We start from the raw sequence: 17599 nt of genomic DNA on the forward strand, positions 1-17599 counted from the left end.
ATTTATTTGCCAAGTGATCAAAGCGCTTTACATTACATATATCAGACATGAAATACATCAATACTTTGGACAATACCCACAGGAGTTGGAGTGAAGTGTCTTGCCCAAGGACGCAATGGCATGTTGAATGTAGCGGTGGTCAGGGCAGGATTGAACTGTTGTGGCCCACAGCCCCCATGTAAATAACACAGAAAATAGCATTTTCTGACAATATGTATTAGTATTATGTTGAAATAACTCAATTAGCACAACTTGTTTGCCTTTCATCTGTAATAAAAAGTTAATTTGACATTTTGAGAAATACACTAATTCACTTTCTTGTATAGAGTCAGATGTGATGCTTAATTCAACTCTAATTATTGTGGTTAACTGTAGTATGTTGCTGGGAGTTGGTTAGCTTAGTATTAAGTCTGGAATCAGGGGAAACTAGCCCTATGATTTCAAACAACATTTACATGGGTTACTGATTGACATGTTTTAATGTCCTTATCGAATCCCACACCTAAAGCTTTGGCTCCGTTCAGCCTAAATGAATTATTCTCCATGTTATGTTGGCGATGTTTTTGCAATGCTTAAAGTTTCAAAGTCATTATCAGTCATCATCTGCCCAGGGCTAATTTTGATGTACGACAGTGATCAACACAAATTACTTGTTCATATTGATTTGTGTATTCATTTTTAATGTGACAGCAGTTCCGGCAAAATGTGATAAATATGGGATGAGGACAATGAAGGGATTCCTGGAAAAGATGCAGATCTCAATCAAAAACACACACATACACACACACACACACACACACACACTGAGCACAAGACAAATGAGGATATCCAGATGTAACATTCATCATTGCTGCATTCTTTATGCCCTGTCAACATCTCAGCACAACAATTCAAAGCAATGTTTGCTTGTTCTAAAAAGTCTTGTATGAAATATATCAACAGGAAAAAAGACAGTTTGCAGTCCACTAGCTTTGTGCAACTATTTTTCTCATTATTCTGCACCATACATCCTATTCTCTTCCCATGTCATTCCTATATTCAACAAGGAGGTACCTCTCCAATTTGAGTTTGTGTCTCACTTTTTATTTCATCACAATAGCTAGACAGAGGTCATTTCCTTTTGGTTTCGAGCTACCGTCTCACTAATTTTCAACTGTAAGCATATATATCCGTGACACCTTGGGGGTAGGATGTTGAGATGAAGAAGAAGCAGCCCCTTGTGTCCCATCGTAAAGGCCCCCCATGACTGTCTCCGACATTTAGGCTCCTGGTTCCCTAGGTAGATAATTTCCAGCCCAGCCTGAGGTTAGCCTCAGGACACATTTGTCTTGCTCCACTTGCCAGTTGCTACTAAAAAAGCATGTGGCCTTCGAGCAAAGAAATTAATTCAGTCATTTATTTCCATTCTCAGTTTTAATATTGTTGCATTTTTCAGATGCCAATCTCAAAGATACCAAATTGAATCAGTTTCAACTTGTTGTAACAATAAATAGATATTCTAGCATCATACAGGAGTAGTAAATAGCATACAGCTTTTCAGGCATTACAGTTTATGGCAGAATGTTGTAAAACCCTGAGTTTTCTCAAAACCCTTCAGCAATTAAGTGAATTTGAACATATTTGCAGAGATTGATCTGTGTGATCTGTATCTTAGTTTGTATCGTCAGCCACAGGCTCAGGACTTTAAGTACTTTTACGAAACAATCATCAACATGTTTTCATTTAGACAATCAGCATTCTCTTAGGAAATCTATTTAAAACTAGTGCCCTGTGCAAGCTCATAAGAAGATGATCTATACCTTTCAAGTCTCCTGCTGTGAGACAAATAGCAATTGCCGACATTTATGCTCTGTCAGCGTGTCTGTTAAGTAGCACACTGCTGCCTGGGGGGTCAAACCTCTTTGTCTTCACTAATGTTAGCAACCGCTCAGTGGGACTGTTTAATCTGAAGACAGTGATGAAGGTGTTGTTGCACGCTGGAAGCTGCTCTTAACTGGAACCTTTTTCAGGGTTTAAATCATCCGTCAACTTTACACGTCAACCAGCACTATTGAACACAATATGTGGAAATAAAGCTGTATTTTATATAGAACAGTATTATCAGTCCCACCCACAAGGTATACAATATTGGTAAAATGTTATTCAAATATCAGTAGGAACATTTTATGACATTATTGGAAAATTAATTATATATTATTTCATTTTCAACTAGTTCAAGTGCAAATTGTATTACATTTTCAAATGTTATTAGTTTTTTAGGAAATTATTATATAAATGAGTCCTTGGAACCATATTTGAGTGTGCGTTAGTTAGCTGCTGATAGGTGTGTTGCATCACAAAACACAAAACTCTTGCGTGGTGACAAACATTAGCAAATTACACAACAACATGAGCAAAAGTAACAACAGGGATTGATTTATAATGCATATTTTAATTTTGATGATGGCATTGAATATCTTGCTACATTAGGATCCCAGAGCTATAGGGTCTTTATTCACCCAATAATATCTTGGGCTTGTCTGGCCTCTGCTTCAGTGCGTCCCTCCTCAGGGGAACTTCTCGCTGGCTGGAGCCCTGTCCGTAATGAGGTGGAAGCAGTATCTGCTGAAGAGAAATACCATAAGCTCCTCTCATAAAACTCTGAAAGATCTCAGATAACAGCAGCAGGTTGTTACCTGGTTGACTGACTGAAACAGCCTTTCATATTTGATGCATATACTAAAACAGGAACACATATTCCACATGTGTGCGGAATTTGTTTTGGTTAAACCCCTCATGCTCCCCCATTATATTTTCCAGATGAAAAGAGAGGTTGCTTAAATGATGTAAATTGCTTTTTGTTTTTTGCCCGGGATCGATTTTCTGTTTTTCGAAGATTGTCTGTTATCAAATATTTCACAAGCTTTTCCCTCAGGTCCTTAACTGGAGTATAACTAAATATAAAAATAACAACAATACACAACATGTTTGGAATATATTAAAGTGGACCTATCATGCTATATTTGACAAATATATTGTGGGGCAATACCTATATAAAACATGTCTGTGAAGTTTTTTTTTCAAAATACCAAACAGATCATGCATTTTAGCCATGCTTCATTTCGCTCTATTTGCTCTTTTCCAGCCCTGTTTTTGCAAGGGCTGATTCTGTGACGTAGCAAATGAGCTGCAGCTGACCACGCCCCCCGGCAGGAGATGGGAGCATAATCTGAGATCATTATTAATCATTATTAATTTATTTTAAAGCTCAATAAATATCAAAGAAGACCTTTGACCGGCACTTTTCTAATTTTGTCCGGAAGATTGAAACTTTAACGGACATGTTGACCGGCGGAAAACTGAAACTTTGCTGTACTCTGCTCGTTCCTTTGGAAGAGGCGGAGAGGTGGGTGTTTGTCATCTGCTGGTGGACTACCGGAGAGAATTACAGCGAGGGAGGGATTGCATTGAATAACAGCAGCAGGAGCAAACGCTTGCCTCGGGGAGGGAGAAAAAGAGCCACATACTTCCTTCTTTTCTTTCAAACTAAATATAAAGATATATTTTCACATTATACACATAATTCCTCATAAATAAAATGCAACAACACGTTTTTGAGAGTGTGATAAGTTTCTGAATATGAAATGACCAAATGACTAATTTAAATAAAAATTCAAGCCGTGAGTCAATATATATATTTTTTTTAACAAGGGGCAATTCTGTGTTAATTTGACACACAAAAAAAGAAACTGGACCAGTGTTCAAGATCTTTAGTTTCCCTTTTTAATACATGTATTAATTGAATTGCTACACTGACCCCTTTCTTTGCTCGCACCACACACAGCCCCATGCAAAAATGACCATACAGGTCAGAGATACATTACAACGAGTGATGAGCCGTGCCTGTGGCCTCAATGTGATGCTTGCATTGCACAGTTATCTTTGTTTTTTTAGAGACACAGAAACAGTTTATTAGTTTTTCTTGCCTCTTTATAAACGTTTCGATACAGGCTTTTATGTTCTGTTTTATTATCTCCAAAAAGGCTGCTCCATGTTTGTTTACTGACTCCTTCTGGTCACTCTGCTATTCAACATGTGTACTTGCAACTTCAGCTGTTACTCTTTAACCCTTAAGTTATATACATTATGATATCATGTATATCCCCTTTTCTGTATCTTTATAAAATACAATTTGAGAATCAACCAAAACATTATGTAAGTGAAAAAAGACAACTTTGACAGATGACTGCGATATAGTGTATTAGGTAATGACGTAATAGAGTAAAACATACAAACCTACGTTTTTCCTGTGTGGAATTTAGAAGACTTGTTTTATGTTTTACAAAAATCAATACTTAAAATGAAAGGAAAATGCCTCCAGCAGGGACACTTACTGTATTGACTTGTATTTTCATATTGTCACATATGATGAAGCAGAAAACTGATCTGTGTAGGCACACAAAAAAAGACTAGCTATTGCATTTGTTCTCTCTCTCATGAGGACTGTCCCCGACCATGGTGAAGTTGCTTGGTTATGTTTGTTAGATTCCTTCAGGTAAGCTGTCTTTTATTATAGACCTTCAGCCACAGCTTCAGCGCATTGGCTAGAAGCAATCAGCCCTGCTGAATCACATTTTAGCTTAAGGAAATTGGACATATCGACATGCTGTATGCTGCTGAGAAAAAACATGTACTTAAGCTGTCAATGACTAATAGTAGTCTTGATTAGAGGTATGTGTGCCTCGCAACAAAGGTTGCAAGGTGGCCCTTGTAATAGAAACACTTACTTGCTGCTCTGAAACAATCTCTTAATGTTCTTTTACTCAAGCCAAATCATCATTATTGGGAATATCTCTTGAATATCTGACATTTGCACAGTGTAAATGTGGTGCTTGGTGATAAGAGTATTCATTAACTGTTCAATAAAGGTCAAAATGCTATAAAAATGAATAATGATGTGGCTGACAGGGTATGTAAGACCTTAAGGGATTAGTTATGATGAGTTATTGTTGCCTAACGCAAAACCATACTGAACATGAACAGGTGTGTCATCAAATGCAATTAATTGTTGAAACTGTAGAAAAAGCATATTGAGTCCATAGGCCATGCTCAATATATATGCTTTATGTTATTGCTGCACACAGTTAAACTGAAACCAGCTTCCAATAATCTTTTTGCCACATGGTGGTGAAAAAAAGAGCACTATTAACACAAGCGTAGCTAATTTCATGGCAATCATGTTAACTAACAGTGGCTTATCCCATATTTACATTAGAAGAGCAGACACAGAGCAACATCAGCATTCATTTGGAGTGATGTGTATTCTGTCCATCAGAAATCTATAATTTGATGCCCTGTTTTAGTCTCAACCCTCTCATTTGGGCAAGATCATGCCCTGTAGCAGCTGTGTTCACTATGATCAACAGCTAGTCACAAACTCTGGCTGTCGGCCATTTGATGCTGGATAGTAAGTGGTAACCTGGTCATAGTGGCCATTTCATTGACAACAGCTATTTTCTTTGAGTTTTAAGATGCTGATGGGAATGGTGAGACTAAACCAAAATATTCAATACATGGGCAAAATGCGATGGCACATAAGTTGTGTAGAAATAAACACATTAGGGCATGTTTTGCCAATGCCAATTGTTTGCTCAACGTCGACATTGAACGTAAATTATATACCTGTCTTCAACTGTTAGTCTAAGCTAAAGTGAGCTCATCTGAATCAATATTTTATCTTAGCCATTAACTCAATATTGCATGCACACATTATACACACAACGCACACACATACACACACATCTTGGGGATTTTATGTCTGTCAAACATCAATACCTGCATGAGCAATACAAATAGAAAAAGAGAGTGGAGAAAATACGGTAAATGTATTCACAGGAGACCAATAGAGTCAGAGGCCAGATTCCTGAGTCTTTGTACTGAAAACCTTCTTCAGACACACCGTTTTTAGCACACTTGTTTTGTACACAACAACTGTCGTACCTGAGCGCAGCTATAAGTGTCTGCTCAGCCTACTCTCTCTCAGTGATTTATAAAGCGAAGTGAAAAGCCCATTCAAGTGACGTAATGAAAGATTGGAGTTTGAATCCAATTCGTCTACCATTTGCTTAGAGTGCAGCCTTGTAATGTGTCTTGTCTTCAGGCTGGGTTGAACAAAAATGAACCTTCCTTCTCCTTCTTCTGTCTCTGTACTTAATGATAATGTTGTACTCCTTCTCACTTTTTTATCCCTCCGTGATGTTAAAGGCATCCCGTGAAAGGGTCCGCTGTGATTTAGTTTATTTTACATTGCTCAAGGTCTGACGTACCATTAGCCACAGCTCTCTTTGTTATGTTGGTCATCCCTGTTGTCTCTTTCATGTCCTTCAAGAGGCAGGCTAAACATAAGTCAATATCAAACTTCATCTCTTTGTTGTTTCTGAGAACTCATACTGAGGCTCTAAAAGCAAGGTTGAAGCGTGTTTACACAATTCCAAGGTAAATAGGCAAGGGATGAGTAAGTGCTTTAGCAATCACAATGACGTTGATGGAACTCGATATGTTGAGATAACCAGAGTCCATGTTCTACGGCTGAATTTTGTCAGAATGAGTTGAAAACAGGGGTCTCCATGTCAACACTTAATCTTTAGGCTGCTATGATGCTATTTATAAGTCGAGAAAAAACACTTTATTTAAATGGGTTTTTCTTAGAACTGTCCGTAAAATGGAAAGCTATTGAAAGCAGCTTTTGTAGAAATGACCCTGAGTCACTCAGAGCTGAAAGAGTGCCCTTCAAAAGGCTTTGGTTTACAGATATGTTTTGCACCAGTAGTATACTTGTGACCGTCCTCCCATAAAAAACAACCTCAAAGGTTGTATGGACAAGGGCCCGATTATGACCAAGTATGGTGACATTGTAAAAAGATCTAGTCTGTGTAGGTCAGAGTGGTTGTTTACTAAAATCAAAGCTCATTGTTGAGTTATTTTGAGGTAGGTATTTAAATTAACTCAATAATACGTAACTTATGTCAAGTTTGTAACATGCTATTGTACATGAGTCAATTTACATAAAAAACAGACCTATTCTAACCCAAGCCTTGATCTTTCCCGAGATCTAGCCATGTTTTGTTGAAACTAAACTGCAACCTTTTGTCAACGTATATTCTTAAAATTGCAATGTTTATATATTATTTAATAATATCATGCCAAACGCTGTGGGTGACTTTGGGACTTTGTTTTATTAAGGATGTTCAGGCACATGACTTGGCATAGTACAAAGTAAATTGGAGTATATGACTTGGCATTCACCCACATTGAAGCATGTTGATACTGATACAGGTTACGTGGTGAAAAGGAAGAGAACATGGCTTTCCCTTTTCACTGGCAGGGACAGGTTCGACTCATAGTGGCTCTGTATCACGTAGCAGCTGGCTAGCTTATTCTAGTTTTGGCTGAAGTCTGTTCCTCACTTAATGAAGGAAGTGTATGTTTTTATTTTAATGGTAAAAGGAGAATAGGAACATTCTAAATTGCCACACAGTAAAAGAAAGACCAAACATGAATATTCACACTCTCTCATTGCCTCTGACTATAGAACCCCACCATGTGCTGAATACAATGAGAAAGAGTTAATCAAAACATTGCTTATTTTGAGCTCATTTAACCTAATAAATATAATTAAAAAATTGTTTAGTTTATGGTCCAAGTTTATTGACAATGAGTCATTTTTATACCAACCTAGCAATGTTTTTTCTTTGTATTGTTGAAGCCTTCTGAATTACAAGATGGCAGTGGTATGAGGTTATTACCTAAGAACAAAAGGCTAATTGAGCCTATGGCTAATGTGAAAACAATGATGCAGGGATAAAAGGAGGCTTGCCCTGTAATTTAGAAGAAAAAAAGGGGAGCATGTTTGGGAATATAAAATAGATGAAGGCCTTTAATTCATTTTGGCCTCCCAAGTTTTTATTTTCACTCTTGTCCATGGCATGGTTTTAGGTTCTCACAGAACTGCTAGAATTTGGGATATTAGGTTTGCTGGATCTGCATTAGGATGTCTAACTCTTTAGACTATTTTGAATTATATTTCTTAATCATTCAGTAATTGTGTATTTGTCATCTCACCAATGTTTAAGAGGCAGAACATCTCCATTGTAGCAAAAATAAAGCCACCTACCTCCTGTATTCACCACTGCTCTCCCTTTTGAATATTTTCTCATGTAAACAACTTTTTTCACTTAGTTCAGTCTCCTATTTCTTTCTACCGATACCCGTTGTTCCGCACATCTTTCTCGTTTTCAGTATAAGCCTTCTGAGTGTATTTTAAGGCGTACTAGTACTGATTGTATATGCTATTTTTTCTTCATTTATAGTGGATTAAAATTGAAATCCTGTCTTCTTATAAAAGCTTTTGCCTATTGTCGGTTTTCTGCTCCTTCTCCTAATCCCTGGTTGACAGCTTCTGCTTTCCAAAGACCTTGTGCGTGGGACTCTCTCTCTCACTCTTATTTTCTTACTCTCTCCCTCGTACGATATCATCCCACTCCAATTTCTTTTCTCACAAATTGCTGTTAATGTTTATACAGAACACAAAGCAAAACCTGGAATGTTACAACAATATTTATAATGGCGTAAGTACATTACTCGTATATTGAAATTCATCCATGCTAATTTCCCCTTCTTTTCTATTTTCAAACATTCTTTATATAGTGAATGCAGCACTGCACTTACTGTAGTCCTATCCAATTCACAGGATCAGCCTGAGAGCAGTATGTAAGAACGGGGGCAATATTTGCCTTGATTTTGCTGACTAATTATTTTGAGAATGGCGTACGCTCCTCCCTCTGCCATTCCGTCTCGTAAAAAATTGATGAAACCAAGGTCATGTTAGGGGAGCTCACTGTCTGCTCCATATAGAAATAGACTGACGTAGGGTTTGACTGCAATTCAAACCACGCCTGATAGAAGACGTTAACCTTGACCCAAGCTTCACATCATCTAATCATGCCTGACTGGCCTCTCAGGCTGACTGACCAAGCAGTTCCTTCATACAGTCATACTTGACCACATAAACATACAGCATACATCTGGGCACCTGCATGTGTGTGCACAGAAACAGTCATATGCATCCACACAGAGTTGAATCAAACACAGTTGGGCAGAGTGAGCCACTTAAAAAGTTTAGCTAAAGAAAATATACTGAAAGTGTGGTGTTTGTAAAATAGAAATAACAACCTAATTTTCTTCATTGCTGGGTCATTAGCCTTGCTGTGAGACCCTGCCATTTATTCACCCTTTATTTTAATGTCTTACATTTGCTCTGCACATTCTGAATAATCATGTCAACAGGACCAATTATTTGTTTCTAAATTAAGAGGGCCTACACGTTGTGTAACGAATTATAGAAAAAATGCAAACCATTTAAATCTGTGTGTACTTACTCTTGTTTACCATACAATTAAAAGCAGAATTACAATTTCAGTGCTTTTTTTATGATTATTGACACAAAGAAAATAAAGTCACTTGCTCAACTCTTCACAAAAAAGGAAAGAGGTAAACAGGAAAAAGTATTGTAAATATAAACACTTTGTAGAGTTAATACCTGCAGAGCTTAACCAAACACAATGCCACTCCACCTATTGCCAAAGCACTTTATACCTGATGATCTTAACTTGACTTTACTACTTGACTTTACTACTTGACTTTGTTTGACGATCATCAGGTTTACTTACATGATGAGTCGGTGTGAGTATGTTTTTCTATCTGATATCATTTATTATGACAGGGCATTATGGGGCTTTTCCCATGATGGAAGCTGATCATATGTTGTGCTTAATTATTCATGAAGTAGATGATGTGTCACAGTGACATGCTGCTGACATTCAAATCTCTTTAAGAAATCTGACACGTATTCTTAATCTTTTTTCATCTCTCAGTATCTCAGTACAGCTTTTTTTTTTTAAATCAACAAGATCAGGGCAGCTGGCGATTCTTATCCTGCAGCAGATGCATTTTGATTATCTACACAGGCATACAGCCATAAATGTTTTAATGTCACCATTTACATTTCTTTGGGTGATTTCAGCCCACTGATCTCTTCCAAATGGCCCTGTAAACACAGGTTTTTGCTCGATTGTACGGACCACATTGCCTGATCTCATGGTGAATCATTACTATTTGCTTTGGAATTCCTGCAGCACACCATAATGCACAATTGCTCGCCCACTCAAAAAAAAAATGTGGTTCAGTGATAATTAGCCGGGGCCAGTCTCATAATTTTATTGGATTTAAAATGTGTTTTTTCTCCTAAACGCAAACCCAATGTAGGCACGTGTGTTAGGTAAAACAAAGGGGTGCTGTAGGGCAACATTCATTCACGCTTCGGGTGGTGGAAGCGCTTATATTGCTTGGCTTTTAAAGTAATCTTAACCAAACAGCTTAAACAAACACAGTGGTTAAAAGAGCCATTGGTCTGCCCACATTTCATTCGTCCTTAAGTAGTGCTCTTTATTTTAATGGATTCTACTGATTCTCTAATGCCGTTCATGACCAGCCTTTCAATGAAAAGCCTTTAACTAATGCTGTACTTCTTTACTCTTGAGAGACAGAATGTGACAGCAGAGAGTTGTTCTCTGCACACTTGTAAACCCAATTTCAAAAGCACAGAATGTGTCCCTCTTTTTCAGTATACATTAAATAGCCCTGCAAATCACATGGGGCTGCTTTGCATGGGATAATAGCAGCTGTAAAGGAGAAAACAGTTGAGCATTCACTGGTGCATTCATCCTGGGGAGGTGGGATACTGGAAGATCTAATGCTTTGTCCTGGGCGATTTGTCAGCCAGAAGCTGATCTGAACACTTGCCACAGGGTGTGGTGTGGTGTAAACATCTACACAGTCAACGCTGACCTTTCACTATTCTTTTTGTTGTTGTTTTTGGTCTCCTCTGTTTCTCTTGCCCCAGCCCCTAGAAACCCTTGGATGGCACCAGGCATTTACCCTGGGGCCTTGTCTCAAATATTCATGCATGTAGAAAAAAGCCGATTATAATGCAAGAGCTATTTCCCCCTCAAAAACAAATAAGTGCATTAATAAAACACTTCCCTCAATTATAAATGCAATATGATAATGAAGTGAGGAATAGTGAAAACGCGACATAATGCTCAACCCTTGTTCATGTCACGAGAGAGAGAAAACATGCGTAATTATGACCTCGTCTGCACCCTTGATATAAATCTATAGTTATTGATTGAAAAGGACAAGGCAGCAACGTTAAGGGAATTCTTCACGTGACTAAATGTGATGTTGGATGTCAGTAATAACTTTCACTCTTTTCAATCGTTTTTCCGTTATCCCATATTACGACACCTAACAAGACATCAACATGGTTAAATAGAAAGTTCAAGGTTCATGGCTTTTATTGGTCATACGTGCATAGCTACAGTGTAGTAATGACGATGAACATCTTAGGTCACAGGCTCAAGAACAAGGTGAAATAATGAAAAAGTTAATGTTGTAATTAACTCCTCTTATGCTTTCATTATTAACCAAACCATCACCTACCAAGTCATGCTCTACTCTACATATACGTATGTAAATATAAATAGGTTTGAAGTCCATGATTTGTATTTACTTGTAAGATTGCCAGCTTCTCCGCACCCCATTAAGTAATACTCTGCAAAGTGTTAATATTCAAATTAATTATCCTTTTGCTTTTGTTGCAGGCTTTGCTGCCTCACAAAGAAGGGGCTGACTCAAAGATGTTCCTTGAATTGGATTATCCTGAATACTTAGTTGCATTATTGATTTGCTCAACCCTTTCATTAGCACTTAAGTGAACAAGAGGGATGCACACAGTATGCCAAGTTTTATTTGGAGAGAAATATCTGGAAGGGTGGCTATAGTTCATCACACAACATTGAGCACAGTTTTATCATTTTCAGACTCATCACCAATCAAAATACAACCTATGAGATGTAATGCTACAATTCAAACAGAAGATTTAGGCACAATTTATCAATTATTTTATATCTACACATTCTCTACATATGGTTTGTCAACCTGTCTTCAGTGAATGACGTGGGGATAAGCGTTCTATCTTTTATAATCACACTTTTAAGATTCTGTGTGCAATAAATCTTTGCTTGCCATCATTGTCTTTGTGTTCAGCCTCAATGTACTTTAACTGCTCTCATCTGAGTTTCACAGTTCAATACAGATGTGCATCTTTATCTCAATAAAAAATGACGCATCAAAGTCATTAGGCCTCTGTTGCTTAAATAATGTGATGTTCTATCAGCAATATATAACTTTTTCTGCAATATAAACACATACATGTGAGGTGAAGTTGCACAAATGAAATGTATACCACACATCTGCCTTTGTTGTGGCAACCGCTGTTTGCTGGTTATATTTAGTTTCATGTTTGCTTCTGTTTATCTACCAGCAGATAACATGACTAAAATATGCTTTGTGGTAAATCTTATTTGAATGTTGGAATTTCCATGAAATGTTTTGACTATGCTTAACTCTGAATAAAAAACAAGGGAAGACAGTGAAAACATATACTGTACCTTTGGTCCCTACAGAGGCTACTAAACATGTATATTTATTCCACAAACTGTAGACTTGAGTTATTGTTATAATCCTACTTTTGCCCCACTTATTTCTAAATACACATTTTGACCATTTTACCTTGAAACTATGTTCATCCTAATTTGCAGGGAGGATTGCCCTCCAAAACACGGGTAATTTAGGTCTCATTTGATCACAGAAACACAAGTCAAACCCATTTGTTACACTATTCATGGCTAAGGCTATCACTTGTTTAGCAATAGCAAATCAATAGCAAATCAATAGCAAATCAAAAACTCTCCGCATGGTGACTTCAATTGTAGAAATTGCAACTAATAATGCAATTTAGTATTTAGGACAATCCAATTATAGGAATTTCTTTGAGACAGCGCCTTCTTTGTGAGGCAGCAAAGCCTGTGACAAAAGCAAAAGGATAATTCCTTCAGTTGTGGCAGAGTCTGCCATTGTTGCAAACATCAATGTATGCAATAAAGTGTAATTAAATATATCTAATTCATTTAATTTTCAAGCTTCTACAGCCATATCTGAGCTGAATTAAGTTGATGTAAAGCTAACATTTCACACTGCTGCTGCCTCAAATAAAACGCATTTGACGTGTGCAACAGGGTAAGACTTTTATTGTAAAGAAGTCATGTGAAAGTTAAAAAGTTGCTCACTGAAATCCATCAATATAAAAAATGAAGCAGTCAGTGTTGTTTTAGTTGAACATCAAATAATTTTTTATTATAGTATTGAGTAAAGGAAAAGGAAGGAGCAGTCACACTGAGCAGTTTGAGGAAGAGCTGAAGGTAACAAACTGCACACCTCCAACTCGTCAGCAAGGTAATCACTTTGCCCTGATGTTGTGCCACTTTGTCTAGTGCTCAGCATAAAATCAGACAGCAAATGTTCATGGCCTGATTTAAAATGTCCAATTATTGGCTGTTTATTAAAACAATTCGTTTTTTGGATGCACTGTAAACTGATACATCAGATACCGTTATGTTGTATCTCTGACAAAGTAGCTTCTCGAGGATAGCACACTGGCTCCAGAGTTCGAGGACACTAGGCCTATAGTATTAACTTGCACTATATAAAAAGCACCACTATCGACATGTGACCTCTATGACTGAAACATTACAGATGATATATTTAAATATCTGCAATTGAATATCACTGTAATCAAACTATACATATTGCCAATGTGTAAAATGTATTCAAGGGACCATATCATGTAAAATTCATGCAGTATTCATTCCTTTTGCACATACAGTAAACATTGGTTTCTGGAGTTCCACCAACAAACAAACTGTGAATTAAAACAACACACTTTTTTATCTGCAGCCTCAGTCAGAAAATGTGTTTTTATCAGATATAGCTCTCCTTACTCTTCCACATGCTGCCTCATTGGAATTTGCTACTCCACCCTCGGCTTGAACTACCGTTGCACAGGTGTTTTTTTTTTTCTCCCAAGCCTATCAGATTTTTTGAAAAGGGGGGGCTTAACAGACAGGTGCTAATAAAAACCTTTCAGACAGAGGGCGTATGCAGATATGTTCAGACACATTGAAGCATGTAAACATGTTCTAATAGAAAACAAAAAGTGAAGAACTGAAAATTAGCACATTTTGTAATTTGTATAATGAAGATGTCAAAGAAGGATCTGTTGGGAGATTTCAGATATGCACCTTTTCATTTTAGCTGGCTGGAGGGGTGTGTCTGTGTTTGATTGACAGCAGCTGGCCGGCTGCCAGATTGCCGCTGGGAAGAAAAACAAACTAGCTAACGCTGTAGCTATATGTTATGTGCATATACAGTGTATATTTAGGAGTGGCGTTAAAGCATATGGACAACACCAGCACCTGACATCTGCAGTATGGTAACTGTTAAATGTGCTGCTGGAAATCAGCTAATTGGCTGACTAGCCGGCAACATTCTACAAAAACCTCGGTCCAGGTCACAGACTAGGCAAACTCTCCCAGACGTCTTCCTCCGCAGATACCCCCTCCAGCTCTTACTGGGGGATCCTGAAGCCTTCCCAGAGCAGATGGAATCTGTAATTCCTTCACAGTGTTCTAGGTCCGCCTGGGGGTCTTCCCCCAAACGAACATGTCCGGAATGCTTTGATAGTTTTTTCTATAGTGTTGAACCTTTGCTCTTTTTACTTTGTTTATTTTTGTTGAATTGTTCTCTTTCTATTAAAGTCGGATTATCAGACTGTAATAGAAACAAATTACAATCATTTCAGGGGCGGGGAGTTTTGGAAAAAATACAGGCTCTATGCCCATGATATCCATCTTAATACCTCTATGACAGAGCGGCACCTACAATTAAAATCCATCATGACTGGATGAGTGGATGCCACTGCCAATATTCTGCATGTTCTTTTATGCTTTGTGCTTTTATGTTACAGCTCATTATCTTTGCAGAAATGTTGGTGTAGCTTGGGTCGTTTCAACCGGTCCCTGGTGTGTCCCCTATAACACTTGATCTGTGTGTCACTGATAGGCCCCCCTCATCTCATCAGGCTTGAAAACAGCTTGTGTCTGCAGATTTTTCCACTGAACACAATGGCTGCAAAGAAGAGCAAGGACCTACAGTACAGTATAGCAGCGGCAGTTCAACTTCAGTCACCTGGCTCGCAATTTGAAAGGTAGAGTAGGCTGAGCTTAACAACATATTTCCCCTTTGTTTGAGAGGACACAAAATAGGAGCCTGAGAACCCTGTCTGCACATTCTCTAGAAACAAAAACAAATGGTGCTGTAACTCCATTTGGAGGACATGCCTGGGTCCAGAAAGCCATGTGCACCATCAGATTAATACCTGAAAAAACGTTTAAACAGTTGGAAGGAGCTCCAACAAGCCGTTTAGAACAGAGAGTGAATACACATACTATACAGAGATGCTGTATGAGAAACCAATGCAATTTTGGAAAATTGCCCAATATAAATCTATTCTAGTATACCTCAACAATGGAATTATGAGCAGTAGAAATGGCCATGACATGGGACCTTTAACATTATTATTTAACACATTTTAAACATTTAACTTCAATCATTCGTCCTTCTTAGGTGATACAATGGCAATGTTCTCCTGTCGACCTACGTTGTATTGCTTTAGCCATGCTCTTTAAAAGGGATGTTTGGTAAGTATGTAACATCTCCAGCACATTTTGCACTCACTCAGCGTTATTTTCAAACCCTAACAATCCTAAGAATATTCACCACCACGATGATAAGGTCGATAGATTTTCATGTAATTGCTGCGGTCGTCTTCTTTTTGGGGGCTAAGGGTGGGGGAACCATAGTTATTAAATGGAATAATGTGTAAGTGCTATTTACAATGTTCTGTTTGTAAAATAATGAGTAATTAGGAGAGGGAGATGAGAGACTGCATCTGGCTCCAAATGCAAAGCGCTGTGTGTGTGTGATTGGTTTCCAAGAACATCCTCAGATCACATGGACTGTACTGTATAAAACACAAGATGACATACAGCTGCTTATAACAGAAATGTCAAACTAAAGTATAAACACAAAATGAAATCAACAACAAATAATTTAGTATTTTCTTTTCTCAGTATGATTTTATATTTCTATTAAAGACCTATCGAACTATTAAGTTTGATAAAGTGAAGCTAGATATATCTTACATGTAAAAGCGTGTTAATTTATACTAAAGGAAACATTGTGGCAACACCAATAATTCTTCAAGCTTGCTTGCCTTTATTGGATTTGTTTGATGTTGATATACAACTGGATTATCTTCACAGTTACTATGACAATATTGTGCCTAGCACCCATCTCAAATCCCTGCAATTAGCAGCTGCAGAAATCCATACATATTCCAAATATTATACATATTCCATGTTATATTTTGTAATATCAAAATAATGAATATTATCTGAAAAACTATTCACCCATATAAACCATTTTTAAACCAAGTTGTTACCAGTTTACAGATCTGTAAATACTACAGGGCTATGGGTGGTTAAAATGAATCTGTTATCAATTGATCAATATTGTGAATATGATTAATCAAGAACACATCGGTCAACTATGAGAAAAATCAATGCTGCAATACAATGTTTGTTGATTCTAAGGACATTCAGTTAATCCATTAAAGTGATAGGACATCATTTTAAATGTCACTACAGTTAGCACAAAGGCAGTTAAAGTAGCAACTGTGATCAGTGTGTTATACTTTGTTGTTCACTTGACAGGAATTTAAAAGATGAGGTTACTGGGACAAGTCGTGCCAATTTGTCATCCTTACAATATTCGTTAAATTGCCTCTATTGGGGCCGCCGTATAGCATCTCGATCTAGACCATTTGCTGCATGTCTCCACGTTTCAACTCTTTCTCTAAAAAGCGGTTGTTGACCAAAAACAACTTCTATTGGACATTGAACCACAAGCTGTGGCACTTGAGTGATACAAGAACAGTGTTGTCATTTGATATTGATAGGTTTAAGAAAAAGAAGCAGTCGGGAGGTTTAGTGTGATACATTTGACTGGTATCTAATTAGTTATTCTATCTTATCACCTTTTGGTCTGTGGCATAAGCGTCTGTCAACAAGCCTAAAATCATTGAACACAGCTTGGTTGAGATTGTTTGTGATGAACTCCTACAGAGAACAGGGATCCGTCATGATAAAACAGGTTATCACTCAGCAGGAACATTATCCAACCTAATTAAGAGTGCATATATGAATGATAGATGTATGTGACTGATTACATTGACAGCCAATCAGCAATTCATAAATAAATTAAGCTTTTGTGTACTTTTCATTTGAGAAACATGCAAGTAATGAAAAAAAAGGAAATCTATTTAATGAATGGTTGTTTTTTTAGAGGGCACTAGTGTGCTTCTGAAGCCTACGTTATTAAAATGTCTAATTTATGTAATATTATTGCATTTCACATTCTCCCAAAAAAGTGCATAAACAATGATGAGATAATGAAATGGGTCAAGTCTGCAAAAAACACTCAATAACAATCAGAGCCTTTGACTTGACAGATGTGATTCTGGCCTTTTTGTATTACAGAAGAC

This window comes from Notothenia coriiceps, unplaced genomic scaffold, assembly GCF_000735185.1.
Source record: "Notothenia coriiceps isolate Sejong01 unplaced genomic scaffold, NC01 NC01_scaffold00018626, whole genome shotgun sequence".
In the NCBI taxonomy this organism is placed as follows: domain Eukaryota; kingdom Metazoa; phylum Chordata; class Actinopteri; order Perciformes; family Nototheniidae; genus Notothenia; species Notothenia coriiceps.